Here is an 18052-nt window from a genome sequence, read left to right as displayed (position 1 = left end):
AAGTATAGAAGGTCTTTTTTTTTTGCTTACTTCCAACATTTATCTAAGTTTCTCTATAGAGCAATTTCATTTTTTTTATACCCTTATTAGAGTTTGAATGTTACACTCGAGTTGTCTTGTGTCTTCTCGAGTAATAAGATTGTCCATAAATCTGATTACTAAAAGAATGACCATTACAAAACAACTTTCTCCAACCTCTCCCTGATCTATCTTTCTACTTTTATCGGCGAAGCAGAAAGTCCTGGGAACCGACTTTAGTTCAGCGATTTTTTGTTTTATCTTTTGTTTCTTCTAACTGAACTGCTAAGCCTTGCGGGCGCTAGTTTCGTAATGACCAAGGCCTTCTGAGTCCTTTCTGCCTCAGCTCAATGCCACAGAAGTTGAGGCCTTTCAATCGTAAGGATAGTCTCCCTATTCATCATGGATTTTTGTGGGTTTTTTTTTACTTTCGTGGCCGATTTATCTTAGGGCTACTTCTATTCTTATGTATATATTTCTTGTGGCAATTCTGCCATTGAAGCACTAAACGTATTTTTTTCTTACTTATGTTTCCTACTTCGCTGTTTTCTTTTCTTTGACCCAAACACGTCACAATCCTCTTATAGCAGACAAACTGGTGTTTTCTTCAGTATTTGTTTGTACAAACAGCAACGTCTCCCGCTGGTACAGCGGTAAGCCTGCAGGTTTACAACGTTAAAATCAGGGGCTCGATTCCCCTCGTTAGACATAGCAGATAGCCCAATGTGGCTTTGCTATAAGAAAACACACAAACAGCAATATTTTGGAGTTGTTATGCCAAAATATATCCACTCTAGTTATCTGTATGTTTAAGGCTTAATTTGTTTAATGAAACTGATAACAATTGAGCATTGTAATAAGTTCACGACCTTAAAGGTTTTCTATAATGAACTGTCAATATAAACTTACTTATTATTTTTCTGTTTCTTCACATGTTCCATTATTGTCCCCTATCGGTGGTCGAAAGAGTTAAGTGCCTGATTCTAGAACTGTCAGTTAAACGGTGTCTATTTACTTAGATTTTCAATCTTGTTCAATAGACTGGAATCAGTTACAATCTTGATACGAGTTTGAAACAATAGGAAAGTTGTTTTTGTTTGTGTGTTTTAAAACTACCTAAAGCGGCTGTGTTTATATAAACAAAGAAGCTTCTCAGAAGACCCGTGTTTGTTGTTTCAACTCCGATTAGACGCCAGGCTTTGAAAAACGCCTTTAGAAATTACCATTAGACAGACGATTCAAATGCAAATGATGAATAAATATATCAAAATTCTATCACTTCGCAAGCACGATCACAACTTTCTTTCATAAACGTAACATTCGCTTGATCAAAACCAAAACACACCCCCCCCTCACAAAAAACAAACAAACAATCCAACTCTGCCTCGCTTTGCAAAGAATAAAACCAAGACAAACATCAGCACATTATCCAAGTCCTTATGTTCATCCGGTTTAGTTTTTGCTAAGTTCAAAGCTACTCGAGAGAGTATCTGTATTCTGCTCATTATGGGTATCGAAACCTGAATTTTAGCGTCGCAGGCTTATCGCTGAACCACTGGTCATTTAATCAATAGTTTAACCACATTTCAATATTGTTTGAACTCTCGAAGTTTATAACTCGGGTTATGTTGTTTTTTGCAACTGTGAATACCCAGGTGTTATATACCACTAGAAACTGGCTTTCGATACCCGTGATGGGCAGAACAGAGATAGCCAGTCCTGTGTGTAGTTTTGTGTTTAATGCAAAACAACAACAGCGCAGTTTATTGCGAGGTATAGTTTTATAGTTTGACTTAAAACAAGTAAGACGAGTTGTTAGTGTTACTAATGGATTAATTATCTGGATAATCATTCTCGTATTTATCACGCGTATTATTCGATCAGTGAATTCTCCATTCGTCGTCAGATTAGAATGGTTGTATTCAAGATAACCTGTTCAGGAGATTTAAACTTTAGTAACATTACAAAAACAAAACTTTCTGGTTGTAATCCTTCTTGTTTTTGAATTTTGCGCAAAGCTACACGAGGTCTATCTGCGCTAGCCGTTTCTAATTTAGCAGTGTAAGACTAGAGGGAATGCAGCTAGTTATCACTATTCACCGCCAACTCTTGACTACTCCTTTACTAACGAATTGTGGGATTGACTGTCAAATTATAACGCCCCTCACGGCTAAAAAAAAGAGTATGTTTGGTGCAACAGGGATTTCAACCCACGATCTTCAGATTACAAGTTGAATACCCTAACCACCTGGCCTTGTCGGGCCGGTTGTAATACATAAAAATGTCTGATATAACATCTGAATTCACTAGTCGAAACGTTGTAAAATAACAATACACGTAATAAAGAAAATACAATAGTTCGAATAATTATACTGTTGCTATTACGTTTCTATGTCTGTGGTGGTACTGTGGAACGTTTACAAAAATAGTTTCGAATTAGTTAATTCTAAATAATGTAACGAGTTTATGTTCACCTGTGTTGATTTGTTTTGTATTTTCTACAAACTAGCGCATACGTGAAACATGTTACATTGCTTAAAATCAAATGTTACTTAGTATGCAATAGTTCTTCGGTGGTACAGCGGCAAGTCTATGGACTTACAAAGCCAAACTCAGAGGTTTGATTCCTCTCGGTGGACACAGCAGATAGTCCGATGTGGATGGAAAACACCCACACTTACGCAAAATGATTTTAAATAGTATAAAATGAGATTTGGTAACATACCTTTGAAGTCTTTGGTCAATTTCAAAACGTGCGAGTGTGTGTTGGACGGATAAGAATTGTCACGAGATGAAAAAATATTGTGAAGCACTGATGACTGTGGAAGAAAAGAATAGCATATAATAGAGATCTTCAATTTGAACAGTATTACATGCATACTTAAGTTAAAAGAAAGTTTAAAGCCCCTAAATTTGAGGCCGTTCTTAAGTTCGTGTTACTAACCAGAAGTGAGTTTCAGGCCGTTCTTAAGTCCGTGTTACTGACCAGAAGTACGTTTCAGGCCGTTCGTAAGTTCTGTATTACTGACAGGAAGTAAGTTTCAGGCCGTCCTTTAGTTCGTGTTACTAACCAGAAGTGAGTTTCAGGCCGTTCTTAAGTTCTGTATTACTGACCAGAAGTAAGTTTCAGGCCGTTCTTAAGTCCGTGTTACTGACCAGTAGTACGTTTCAGGCCGTTCGTAAGTTCGTATTACTGACAGGAAGTAAGTTTCAGGCCGTCCTTTAGTTCGTGTTACTGACAAGAAGTAAGTTTCAGGCCGTCCTTAAGTTCGTGTTACTAACCAGAAGTGAGTTTCAGGCCGTTCTTAAGTTCGTGTTACTGACCAGAAGTAAGTTCCAGGCCGTTCTTAAGTTCGTGTTACTGACCAGAAGTACGTTTCAGGCCGTTCTTAAGTTCGTATTACTGACAGAAAGTACGTTTCAGGCCGTTCTTAAGTTCGTATTACTGACAGAAAGTACGTTTCAGGCCGTCCTTAAGTTCCGTGTTACTGACCAGAAGTAAGTTCTCAGGATCGTCCTTAAGTCCGTGTTACTGACCAGAAGTAAGTTCCAGGCCGTTCTTAAGTTCGTGTGTTACTGACCAGAAGCAGTACGTTTCAGGCCGTCATTAAGTTCGTATTACTGACCAGAAGGAAAACAACAACTAACTCTACCGTTGTCAGAAGAGCTTTAAATGGTCACTTTTATAACGTGCTCACAGCTGAAAATGCAAAGCCTGTTTACTTCTCTAACCTTTGACCTTTGATCGGTCCAAAGAACACCGTGGTTATTTCAGATTTACGTCATCATATGAGCTTCCTTCGACCCGTTTAAGAACATTTAGTGTACGCAATTAAAATGAAAAAAAAAAAGTTTATTTTCGAAATTTCCTCAAAAACTACACACGATAATAGCCGCCACAAATTTTGAAACGGAAGCTAAATCCTTACCTATTTAGGTTATCCTGTATAACAAAAAGGTGGGATCTAACAGTAACTCTTATAACATGTGCGCGATCTCAAAGTGCGGAGGCTGTTATTATAATTTGTAGCAATAGAATGGGGCCCCCGCTAGTACAGCGGTATGTCTTCGGATTTACGATGCAAAATCAGGGGTTCGATTCCCTCGGTGGGCTCAGCAGATATCCCGACATGGCTTTGCTATAAGAAAACATAGAAACACACAATAGAAGGGGAAGTTTGAAACGTCAGATTCAATGTCTGGGTACACTAACCAGGTGGTCACAACCGGCTCCTAATGAAAAAACCCAACAAAAAACAAGAAAATTATTTGCATTTCTTTAAGTTGTGTTTCGCTCAGGATCTATAAAACAAGATCACATATACATCTATATGTATTTATATTTTCCAATAGAAAAGACTTGACTACTACGCCTTTCCAAGACATGTTTAGAATTATTCGTTTAATGTGGTACTGTGGGCTGAGAGAGCCGTCGGATTTTATAAGGAAAGATAATTAACACGTAATGGATGAAATTACGACGTAAAGAAGGACCAGAGATCCCTAGGGCAGGTTCATAATCAACCTAAACCTAAAACTAGATCCTCTCCGCGCGAATCTCGTTAGCTAAGATCAAAGGGTCGGAAACTAGTTTGTAATTAAGAGATTGGTTAAAACTGCTTGCCACGTGTGAGTAGAAAGATCGATTGTTCTCGCCGCCAAAGTAACCAATGTCCTCTAGTGGAGAAAAAGATAATTACTTTTATACTCCAATGATATCTTGTGATTTGTGGGTGAGGTTAAAACAAAATAAAATTCTGTCGAATTATTGAAGTTTCAGCGGCTATGTGAACCCAAACTTCAGTGTTTTCAAAGAGAACTTTACAGAGTCGCATTTCTGTAGTATTGTCCCATAATTAACGTAATTAAAACACAAATAAACTTTGCAATTAATATCACCAGAAGCAATGAATATGGAATGTGATGATAACTAACTACAAACATATGCTAACGATCGGAACATTGTGTTCTCTTCGTTCTATTATCAAGTGTACAAAATACGAAACAAATTTAGAGAGCCCTAAATCGGTGATAGAAAAATTGTTTGTTGGATAGCTAATTTGGAATAGCCTCGTGATTAAGGAGCGCTCGACTTGTAATCTGAAGATCTTGGGTTCGCATCCACATCAGCGAACGTGCTCGCCCTTTCAACCGTAGATGCGTTATAATGTTACAGCCAATCTCATTATTCGTTGAGTAGTCCAAGAGTTGGCGGTGGTGATGTTGACTAATGCCTTCTTTCCTGTCTTATCATTGCAAAATTAGGGACAGCGAGGGCAAACAGTGTGAATTTTGGGGGGATTTCAAGGTAAGCCAACTACTTGCCAACGACTTTGCAATGTTTCTTCAACTGTATTTTCAAAAATAATTTATTGTTATTATTATTCGGCGCTATTCAATAAACGTAGACCCTATCTCAGGAGTTAACTGTTAAAGCAACAGTTCATGGTTCTCTTCCTGCTGTCCCAGAAACTCACTCTATACTCTGAGGCCGTAACAGCGACACTCAGAAATAGTTATATCGTCATACAAAGTAGCCCAAGATTTGACAGTACGTGTTGGTAACTTACCTCTAGTCTGTCAGTTAAAACACAGGGACTGACAGTCGCGCGCAGCTCGGTTCGTACAAAAACTTTCAAACGAATTCTCGAGGTGAAGTGACATTTATTCACGCAAAAGATTTGATGAGCTAGTCCAGAGACGGTATATATATATATATATATATGTATTCCTTTTTTATGTCCATCCACAATATATCTATCAATCTAATGATACAAATAGGGTTAATAATTATCATTTTCAAAATATTAGACAATTTTTTTTATTTTATAAATAATTACTGACGAACGACAGGATTTCTCTCACAATAACCTGCATTGTTTTAAATAACCTGCATTGTTTTAAATAACCTGCATTGTTTTATTTGTTAACAGTATAGATTCCCATCTTACTGAAACTGAACAATTTAGTCTGCATATTTTATCTCGACTGATATTATGCTATAAGCTTACTGTTGGAACCACATTTCGTTTGGCTTGAATTTTGCGCAAAGCTACTTGAGAGCTATCTGCGCTAACTGTCCCTAATTTAGTAGTGTAAGACAAAAGGGAAGACAGCTAGCCATTACTACCCACCTCCACATCTTAGGCTACTCTTTTACCAACGAATAGTGGGTTTGATCGTCACATTATAACGCCCCCACGGGTGAAAAGGCGAGCCTGTTTGGTGTGACAAGGATTCAAACCCGCGACCCTCAGTTTATGAGTCGAGTGTTTTAACCACCTGGACATGCCGGGCCAAGTAGATTTGAAGTTAATGTTTGGAAGTGGTTTACATACATATATACAGTCATGTGAGAAAGTTAGGACACTCTACGAAAGCCTGCGTATTTGTGTAACGTTTTTGGATACATACATATTTAATATCAATTTCAACAATACTGAGAGATTATAGGAATATAACTAAACAATTAAAACTGAAGAAACGACTTTTCAAGATCTTCTGTAAATGTAATTCCCACAAAAATGCATATTCTAACTGAGGAAAAGTTAGGACACCCTACCCCTAATAATTAGTGTTATCCCTTGGCTGAAATAACTGCAATGAGACGCTTCTTGTAGCTATCTACCAGTCTCTGACATCGGTCTGAAGAAAGTTTGCCCCACTCCTCAATGCAGAATTCTTTCAGCTGTGAGATGTTTGAAGGGTTTCTTTTATGTACAGCCCGTTTCAAGTCACCCCACAGCATCTCAATGGGATTAATATCTGGGCTTTGACTCGGCCATTCCAGGACTCTCCATTTCTTAGTTTTCAGCCAGTCCTTGGTGGATTTACTGGTATGTTTTTGGTCATTGTCGTATTGCAGTGTCCAGTTCCGCTTCAACTTTAATTTTCTTACAGATGGACTCACATGTTTCTCAAGCACCCTCTGATATACATTAGAATGCATGGTAAATTCAATTATTGTGAGCTGTCCAGGTCCTGCTGCAGCAAAGCAGCCCCAAACCATGATACTTCCACCTCCATGCTTCACAGTTGGTATGTGGTTCTTTTCCTGGAATGCTGTATTTGGTTTACGCGAAACGTGTCCTCATTTCTGGTGTCCAAAGAACATTATTCCAGAAGTCCTGGTTTTTGTCTACATTCTCTGTGGCAAATTTCAGTCTGGTCTTGAATTATTTCTTAGAGAACAAAGGTTTCCTCCTTGCACACCTCCCATGCAAGTTAAACTTGTGCAGTCTCTTTCTGATTGTAGAGGCATGCACTTTCACATCAACAGTAGCCAGAGCCTGCTGTAGGTCCCGTGATGGCATGTTAGGGTGTTTGGAGACCTCTTTTATATCTGCTTCCGGGGTAAACTTGCTTGGATGTCCAGACCTGGGCATGTTGGTAGTTGTTTTGAAAGCCCTCCACTTGCTGACTATTTTCCGGACAGTAGAATGGGTGATTTCAATATCTTTTGAGATCTTTTTAAAACCCTTACCAGACTCATAAGGTGCTACAATTTTCTTTCTGAAGGCCCCAGACAGCTCTTTTGCTCTCACCATGGTGCTCCCTCTCACTTAAACAGTCAGGAGCACACCAAACTAAATGTCTGAGGTTTAAATAGGTCAAGCCTCATTCAAAATGCTGAGTAACGATCTTCTAATCATGTGCACCTGGTATGATACACCTGTGTTTGAGTTGAGCCATTTTAAGTGGATATAAATGTGGGGTGTCCTAACTTTTCTTCAGTTAGAATATGTAGTTTTGTAGAATTACATTTACAGAAGATCTTGGAAAGTCTTTTCTTCAGTTTTAATTGTTTAGTTATATTCCTATAATCTCTAAGTATTGTTAAAATTGAGATTAAATATCTATATATCCAAAAATGTTACAAAACTACACAGGCTTTCATAGGGTATCGTAACTTTTTCACGTGACTGTATATTACTGATATATTTGAAGTTAATGATTGGAAGTCGTTTACATACATATAAATACTACTGATATATTTCGATTTCTTAAAATCTTCACGGCTATTAATAAATAAATGTATGGTTATTTCTAAAATAAGTCTTAAAAACTCAAACATGACATATCGTTGATTGTGGAGTTTTGTTAAAACAACAGATCTCTATATTATTACTAATTAACAGCACAAATTATAACCTGAATCATAAAAAATTAGACTCGACTGATATCCAGTTTAAGGTCGTATAGCACAAGAACACACTTTGATGCCTAGATCCACGACACAAAAAACCCAACTCTGATAATCAGTTTCAGACTCAGGAACTCAAGAACACACTCTATTATCAAGTTCCAGACACAGAATAACACAAAACCTAACTGCAATAATTAGTTTCACAGTCAGTAACTCAAGAACACATTCTATTATCAAGTTCCAGACACAGAATAACACAAAACCCAACTCTGATAATTAGTTTCACACTCAGTAACTCAAGAACACATTCTATTATCAAGTTCCAGACACAGAATAACACAAAACCCAACTCCGATAATTAGTTTCACACTCAGTAACTCACAAGAACACACTCTATTGTCAAGTTCCAGACACAGAATAACACAAAACCCAACTCTGATAATCAGTTTCAGAGTCAGGAACTCAAGAACACACTCTATCGTCAAGTTACAGACACAGAACAACACTAAACCCAACTCTGATAACCAGTTTCAGACTCAGTAACTCAAGAACACACTCTATTGTCAAGTTCCAGACACAGAATAACACAAAACCCAACTGATAATCAAGTTTTCAGAGTCAGAACACAGTATGAACACATTTCTATCGTCAGTGTTGTTAAGACACAGAACAACACTAAACCCAACTCTGATAACCAGTTTCAGACTCAGTAATTCAAGAACACACTTTATTGTCAAGTTTTACAATAATAGAATGTAACAAAACCCAACAATATGTGTCGTTTATTTATGTAGCGTTTTTATACACATGTGTCGTTTATTAATGTAGCGTTTTTATACACAGTATGTGTCGTTTATTTATGTAGTGTTTTTTATACACAATATGTGTCGTTTATTTATGTAGCGTTTTTTATACACAGTATGTGTCGTTTATTTATGTCCACACTAAAAGACAAAACTAACTAGTACACAGTAACAAAATAAGAAGCTTCCTCGTAACTCTTAGTGTAGAAATAAATGTAATTTTTACGTGATCTATAGAACAGGTTAGAAAATTCTATTTCAAACTTGTACGTCTGTGCGATGAAATTCCTTGATTTGTTCTTAAAACGAGTACTCGATAAAATCAGAACATTAGATAGAAATGGATGACAGTAATTACAAACAGGCTGGAAGAGAGAAATAAAATGGAGAGGAGGCAGTAAAACAAAACTGATTTCTGTTTTTACCCCACAAAATGTGCCCCACGGGTTCTTGATTTGGCATTAAGGTCTTTAGGTCTTTGCTACTTTCTCCTGATGGAAGGAGCTGATGTTTTTTAGGTTCATCGAAGCCTTGCTCTGCTAAAAGAATCTGGTTCGAGAGTCGTGTGAAGCTAATTGAATACTTAGAGCAGAATACAGAGGATTCGAAACAGTGCACTTTATGTAACAACTAGTGTTTTCTAGAAACTTACGAAGTAGAAAACATTTTCCCTCATCTAAAGACAAGATAAGAAAAGTTCAGTACTTTTTTTAATGGAGAAAAGTCGTAGCGTAACAAGGAAACCCGATTTCTTATTGTGTTAATGTTTCCAGACGTTTGTACAGAAATAATAAAACATAATTATAAGAAGGCGGCTTTTTTCTGGGCAATAGTGTTTTTGCACATGCCACGTCTATTACACGACAAGGAAGAAAAATATTTTTCTTATGTTGTTTGCTTTCATTTATACAAATATAAGTATTTTAGAAATCGCCTAGCTCTAAGTATCAATAAAAAAACACATTATTAAATGATTTATGTATTCAAGTACCTCACTTCATTCAATACATTGTTACATTGTTTCGTTTTTCTTTTTTGTTGTTGTTACAAAATGGACTTGATGTATTGTTCTAATCACGGGTATCAAAACCCAATTTTTAACGGTATATTTTCAGACTTAACCGCTGGAACTTGTTGGAATGGAAAATATTTTTATTTGCTTCTTAGTTATTAAACACAAAGCTACACAATGGACTATCTGTGCTCTGCCCACCACGAGTATCGAAACCCGGTTTATAGCGTTGTGGGTCCGACATGGCCAGGTGTTTAGGGTATTCGACTTGTAATGTCACACTCATACCAAAACATGCTTATCCTTTCAGCCGAGAGGGCGTTATAATGTTTCGCTCAATCCCAATATTCGTTGGTTAAAAAGAGTAGTTCAAGAGATGGCGGTGGGTAGTGATGATTAGCTGCCTTCCCTCTAGTCTTACACTGTTAAATTAGGGACATCTAGCGCAGATAGCCCTCTTGTAGCTTTGTGCGAAATTCAAAGACAAAACAAATAATTCTAGTGTTGTTAAATCCGTAGACGTACCGCTGTACCAGTGGGGACTATTTTGATAGAATATCATCATTTGCGAGATTGGCCTCGAAATTATTATTTCAAAAAATATTAAAATGTTATTTGTCCTTATAAAAACAAAAACAAATACGTGGCTGCTTAATTAGTGTTTTCTACTACGACCTGTATGTTAATCCTCGAGACAATTGTTTTTTTATTTCTCGAGAAATAGTGAACCATTATTAATCTGGATACAATCCTTGTATAAAATTATGCTTTAAACCAACTATGATGACATATTTAGGTAACTAGGAAATTGTTATTTTTTATAATGTTAAGCCTTTTTTAAGAAGTAGAAGATTTATTATAATTAATTATGCTTATCATAAGGCAGCAGTATTAGGCTTAATATATTTTTAAAATGTTTCTTTTATCTTTTTTCCCTCAGAGATTTTCAAAATTAGGAAAGTTTATAATAATTATATTCAAACCACACTATGTTCACCACATTCACTGCAGACGACCAACCTCGTTTAATTCGGAGCTCATCAGGCCAGCTGGGACAAAGAAAAAGCAGAATAATTGTTGGAGCTCTATTTACATAAAGCATTTGTTACAACATCACTTGATCTCCGAGGAACTAAATACAAAAAAAATACAGTGTTAAAAATATAATAGGCATCATACTGATGTTTCACAGCAAGTATAATTAATTATAAACATTCTTTGCCAGCTTGGAAAATACAGTCATATCACAGAATTTGTTGGTGTAACAAATAGCTTAAGTGTTTCCACCATAACAAAGTTCCAGCTGGCCTGGTTCTTTCTTGTTTTTTCCCTTTATGGTCTCTTTGAAAATCGACAAAGATAGGAGCAGATAAATCCAAATTAGATTATCATAACAAATACGTCGTTAAGTCTATTTTACCTATAGTCCAGAAGCAAAGACCAATTTAATCACGTGTCTGAGGTCAAAAGGCTTGAATACGTATTATCACTCACAAAATGGTGCAGAATAATAAATCTCTTGATGGCATCTACGGGGTTGTAGGTGAAATATGAGAACTTACAACTGGAAAAGGGGGTTAATTGCTGATGTCTGTGTCTATCACATCTGTTATTCATCTTGATGTTACTCTGTGAAGATAAAAAAATTTACACGTCACCATGACGTAAAGTGTCCTTTTAGTTCGGAAGTCCGCTGGTGGAGGACTTGTCATTCTCACAGCAATAGATGCATCAAACGGTAATCTACCTGACTTTATATTAATAAGTTAATTACAAAAAAAACATAATGAAATTGATTAATTCATATATTTATTTATATTAAATAAATCAATGAATTAATAATATCATATCAGCAAGCAAATAAAAGAGACATAAACGGTTACGAGTCAGTCATAAACTTTTTATTTAGACTTAACATTATAACAGGTGCTGCGTGCTGCAGTCCTGGCATCAGGCGCATCACAGGAGGGTAGAACAAGGTGAATGGTTACCCAAGCGACCAGAAGCAGCATCGTCGGCCATCATCTCAGCATGGCTGGTCTTTAAAGGGGAAGGATACCACTAAAGATCTTCAGCGGCACAGAGTTAAATGTGACAGCGAAAACCTTCGAAAGGTCATCAGTTGTGTCAAAAGCATTGCGAACCCTTTCAGTCAGTGCCCGACAGAGTAAAAACTGATTTGATCTCATGTCAGGAAATAGGAAGCAAATAGGAGCTTATATCAGGCTGCTTGCAAGATCCTGAAAGATTGGAGAAACCCAGTATTGAAAGAAGATCCAGAACGTTAAAGCTGACAAAATAAAATTAAAGAGTTGCCAGGAACGCTGGACCTGTTCGGTGGATATCTGTACTTAGCTGCAACTACTGATGTGGACATGAAAGTAGTTTTCTGACAGTTGTTCCACCTTCCAACGTCCATGATGACACGATGAACAGAACTGATAAGACAGTTTCTGACTCCACAAAGCAGAGTTTAAAAGAGTACCACCACCCAGGGTTGATGTTTCCCTTGTAGATGCTATATTCTTCTTTCAAAGTCACCAACTTTATGTTGGTTTTGAGGTCAAGGCCAGGTTTCATGAAGCTGTCAACAAAAACACAGACGTACGAACACAAATATCTCAGCTAGCGTGTGACCACTTTAAAGTTGACACGTGGCTTGAGTAGCACTCAAAATTAATTTCAGTCTCTCCGCAAAATTGCAGTGTTGTTCTTCGCTGACATTACAGTGTTCAGCTCGGCCCACGTCAAAGTTGTCTGGCTTGATGTTGAAAGGACAACAGCAATACAAGGTGACACACGGACGCACGCGCAACAGTTTGTCATACAGATCCTGAAGTGTGTTTATTCACACCTTTAGTTTTTACCTCAGCATTTTACAAATTATAATGATCATAAATCCTTGATCCGGAGAATCGGCAGAACACTGAAACATATGTTGGCCATACAAACTCAGAGATCTGTGGAGATCTTCAGGCAAAGAAAGGTAAACAATAAATAATATTCTAACTTCAGACAGAGAAAGGTAAACAATAAATAATATTCTAACTTCAGACAGAGAAAGGTAAACAATAAATAATGTCCTAATTTCAAACAAAGAAAGGTAAACAATAAACAATGTCCTAACTTCAAACAAAGAAAGGTAAACAATAAATAAAGTCCTAACTTCAAACAAAGAAAGGTGAACAATAAATAATGTCCCATTTCAAACAAAGAAAGGTGAACAATAAATAATGTCCTAATTTCAAACAAAGAAAGGTAAACAATAAATAATGTCCTAACTTCAGACAAAGAAAGGTAAACAATAAATAAAGTCCTAACTTCAAACAAAGAAAGGTGAACAATAAATAATGTCCTAACTTCAGACAAAGAAAGGTAAACAATAAATAAAGTCCTAACTTCAAACAAAGAAAGGTAAACAATAAATAAAGTCCTAACTTCAAACAAAGAAAGGTGAACAATAAATAACGTCCTAATTTCAAACAAAGAAAGGTAAACAATAAATAATGGCCTAACTTCAAACAAAGAAAGGTAAACAATAAATAATATCCTATCTTCAGACAGAGAAAGGTTAACAATATATAATATAATAACTTAAAGCAGATAAAGATAAACAATAAATAATATTATAACTTTAGGCAGATAAAGATAAACAATAAATAATATTATAACTTTAGGCAGATAAAGATAAACAATAAATAATATTATAACTTTAGGCAGATAAAGATAAACAATAAATAATATTATAACTTTAGGCAGATAAATATGTACAGTTTTTTCGTTTCACGTGAAGAAAGTGTCAAAGTAACAGTTACTTTCTTATTTAGAGGGAGTTTCGTTTCTCAGGTAAAACTTGCTCACCACTCACCATCTAGTAAGTGACTGAATAAGAAAACTAGAACAATTTTCTTTACTTATCTTAACCAACGTAAAACTTCAAGGAACGTTTTGGGCAGTTTATTTATATATTATTGAAGTAGGGCTACCATGACCAGGTAGTTAGGGCACTCGACTGAGGGTTGCGGGTTCGAATCTCCATAACACAAACATTCTAGCCTTTTCAGCCTAGGGATTGTATTTGCTCTGTCTTTGAAATCTAAAGATTTCACACCAATATTACTTATCCAGGCACCATTATTTTGACTAAAAATGTTTTAATACAATAATTGTATGACATTAAAGATAGATAATTAGAGCTTATTTGCGTTTTGTCTTTTACAATAAAATTATATTCAATTATCAGCCGCCATAATAATAAAATTGGGAGAAAACTATTTCGATACAAATTCTCCATTTTTTTTTCTCAGAGTGCCACGTAACTAGATGACACTTCAGTTTCCGTGCCTTTTGTTAAAGTTAATTCATTCCAAAGTCGAAGCTGCGAGTTTATCGTTGTGCAATGAATCGTAACTAGAACCGAATTTCGTTTTCTTAGGTTGTGTTTAGTGTTGCACCATCAGTATTTCTATCGAAACTTCTATTAAAAGCTCTTGTGTTTGTTTGTTTTTTCAGCCACTACCTAAACTGCCATTAGACTGAGGTAAAAAGGATAACATTGAGATTCGACACTAAATAACAGGAGGGAAAAAACAAACAAACTCCGAGATAAGAGTTACATGGCAGTGAGGGAAAAGCGATGTTAGATATAGAAAACAAACAACAACAACACACATAACACAAGTACACATTAAAATTAGGTCAAATCTTTTATTTAGCAAGTAACTCCGCCAGTTCTGACAACATGGTCGACGCAGCAATATTATGACACTACGAGTTCATGTTTTGAGGACTGCGCCAGCACTTGTACCATACGTGCGCTGAAAAGTCTGACGGTCAAAATCCACTTTTCTCAGGCAAGAGTGACACAAGTATTAGTAGTAAGTGCTGTTGACTGGCTGTTTTATTCTAGTCAGTCACTTCAAAACTTCTAGCTCAGAAATACTTTCGTAACTGAAAACTGGGTAATGGAAGACAAAAAATGCATTTGAAAACACCTTCAACTTATTACCTCATTTAGACATTTAATATCATTGTGTGAGGTATAAAAAAATGTAACAATAGTGTTCCAGGGACATTGTTATAGAAAAACCAAGTTTTTATATTGAAACATATCAGAAACTCGTCTCTTATGGGGCAATATTAAAGCTAATTTCAAACATATTAAGATATCTGTCGAAAACATAGACATTGAGACACATAAGTGACAGAGCTCTAACTCAGGAGATTTCCAAATTTTAATTAGGAGGTTGGACTTCAGATCAGGAGGGTTTTTTATCTTCGTGTTTTCTGGCCCAAACTGCAATAAATGAGAGATGATTGTGTGTAGTTTGAATTGATTTGACCAAACATACCCAAATATTGTTTAAATACTCTATATATCTGCTCTTGTTTTTATATAAATAATGAAACTGAATGATTGAAATTTACTGTCGTATATCACAAAATATGTATCACAATATAATAATATATATCAAATATGACATACATATAACAATATAATAATATATATCACATATGAATATACATATAACAATATATAACAATATCACAATATAATAATATATATCACATATTAACATACATATAACAATATAACAATTCAATAATATATATCACATATGAACATACATATAACAATATGATAATGTATATCACATATGAATATACATATAACAATATATAACAATATCACAATATAATAATATATATCACATATTAACATACATATAACAATATAACAATTCAATAATATATATCACATATGAACATACATATAACAATATAATAATATATATCACATATGAATATACATATAACAATATATAACAATATCACAATATAATAATATATATCACATATTAACATACATATAACAATATAACAATTCAATAATATATATCACATATGAACATACATATAACAATATGATAATGTATATCACATATGAATATACATATAACAATATATAACAATATCACAATATAATAATATATATCACATATGAACATACATATGACAATATAATAACTATCACATATCAACATAGATATCACAATATAATAACTATCACATATCAACATAGATATCACAATATGATAACTATCACATATCAACATAGATATCACAATATGATAACTATCACATATCAACATAGATATAACAATATAATAACTATCACATATCAACATAGATATAACAATATAATAACTATCACATATCAACATAGATATCACAATATGATAACTATCACATATCAACATAGATATCACAATATGATAACTATCACATATCAACATAGATATCACAATATAATAACTATCACATATCAACATAGATATCACAATACAATAACTTTCATATATCAACATAGATATCACAATATAATAACTGTCATATATCAACATAGATATCACAATATAATAACAACTATCACATATCAACGTAGATATCACAATATAATAACTTTCATATATCAACATAGATATCACAATATAATAACTGTCATATATCAACATAGATATCACAATATAATAATTGTCATACATCAACATAGATATCACAATATAATAACTGTCATATATCAACATAGATATCACAATATAATAATTGTCATACATCAACATAGATATCACAATATAATAACTATCACATATCAACATAGATATAACAATATAATAACTATCACATATCAGCATAGATATCACAATATAATAACTATCACATATCAACATAGATATCACAATATAATAACTATCACATATCAACATAGATATCACAATATAATAACTATCACATATCAACATAGATATAACAATATAATAACTATCATATATCAACATAGATATAACAATATAATAACTATCACATATCAACATAGATATAAGAATATAATAACATCTTACAAGCAATGTTCACTAATTCCAAATATGGCAGGAATCCATCAAGATTGTCTTGTACATTGTTCTATGTATGTTGTACAAACATTCTTTGTGAGCATTAAATATGATGGAAAAATAGAAAATTTGTGAGGAAATCTAGAGTAAACTGAGGGTTAGGTACAAAGGGGAACAGCTAATAATAAGAGGTAATAATAGCAGAGGTAGGAATTTTTATTTTAAACAGAAGGTTAGGAGTGGCCCTCTGAAACGGGGATTTTTTTCTCCTGTCAGATGTATAACATGTAAGCTGAGAAATATCTTGCGTTGAAAGTCGAAAAGTAATGATTAGAGAGCAGTGTTTCGTTTCTTTCTTTCTATGAAAGTTGTATTTTATAAAGAAAAGGCAAGGCCTAAAAAACAAATTAGATCTTTGTTTCATTGTGTAGAAACTCACAGGGGCCAATCAGGTTTAACTTTCAACGTGTGCAAAATCACTAGGCCTAAAGAACAAATTATATATTTGTTTCATTGTGTAGAAACTCACAGGGGCTAACGAATGAATCAGATTTGTTTCATCACGTACAGAATCGCTAGGCCTAAATAACATATTAGATCTTTGTTTCATTGTGTAGAAACTCACAGGGGCCAACGAACAAATCAGGTTTAACTTTCAACGTGTGCAAAATCACTAGGCCTAAAGAACAAATTAGATATTTGTTTCATTGTGTAGAAACTCACAGGGGCTAACGAATGAATCAGATTTGTTTCATCACGTACAGAATCGATAGGCCTAAATAACATATTAGATCTTTGTTTCATTGTGTAGAAACTCACAGGGGCCAACGAACAAATCAGGTTTAACTTTCAACGTGTGCAAAATCACTAGGCCTAAAGGACAAATTAGATATTTGTTTCATTGTGTAGAAACTCACGAAACCTGGATAACTATATTTTTTAATTGATTTATTATATGGTGAACCTTTGTAAGTTTGTTTAAACATTATGTCTTAGTTCGGTATATGCAGTTAAATTACTTTTGATCAAGAGTCAAGTTACTAAGTGATTCTAAATAGACATAAGATTAGATTTACCAAAACTGCTATGAAGAACCAGAACCTTTTAGCTGTTATGTACTTTAAATTGAACCAGAACTATTTAGTTAAACGAAAGAACATTAAATAGACAAATTTTGTTT

This window comes from Tachypleus tridentatus, unplaced genomic scaffold (genome assembly GCF_004210375.1).
Source record: "Tachypleus tridentatus isolate NWPU-2018 unplaced genomic scaffold, ASM421037v1 Hic_cluster_2, whole genome shotgun sequence".
NCBI lineage: Eukaryota > Metazoa > Arthropoda > Merostomata > Xiphosura > Limulidae > Tachypleus > Tachypleus tridentatus.
This window is presented reverse-complemented; position numbering follows the sequence as displayed.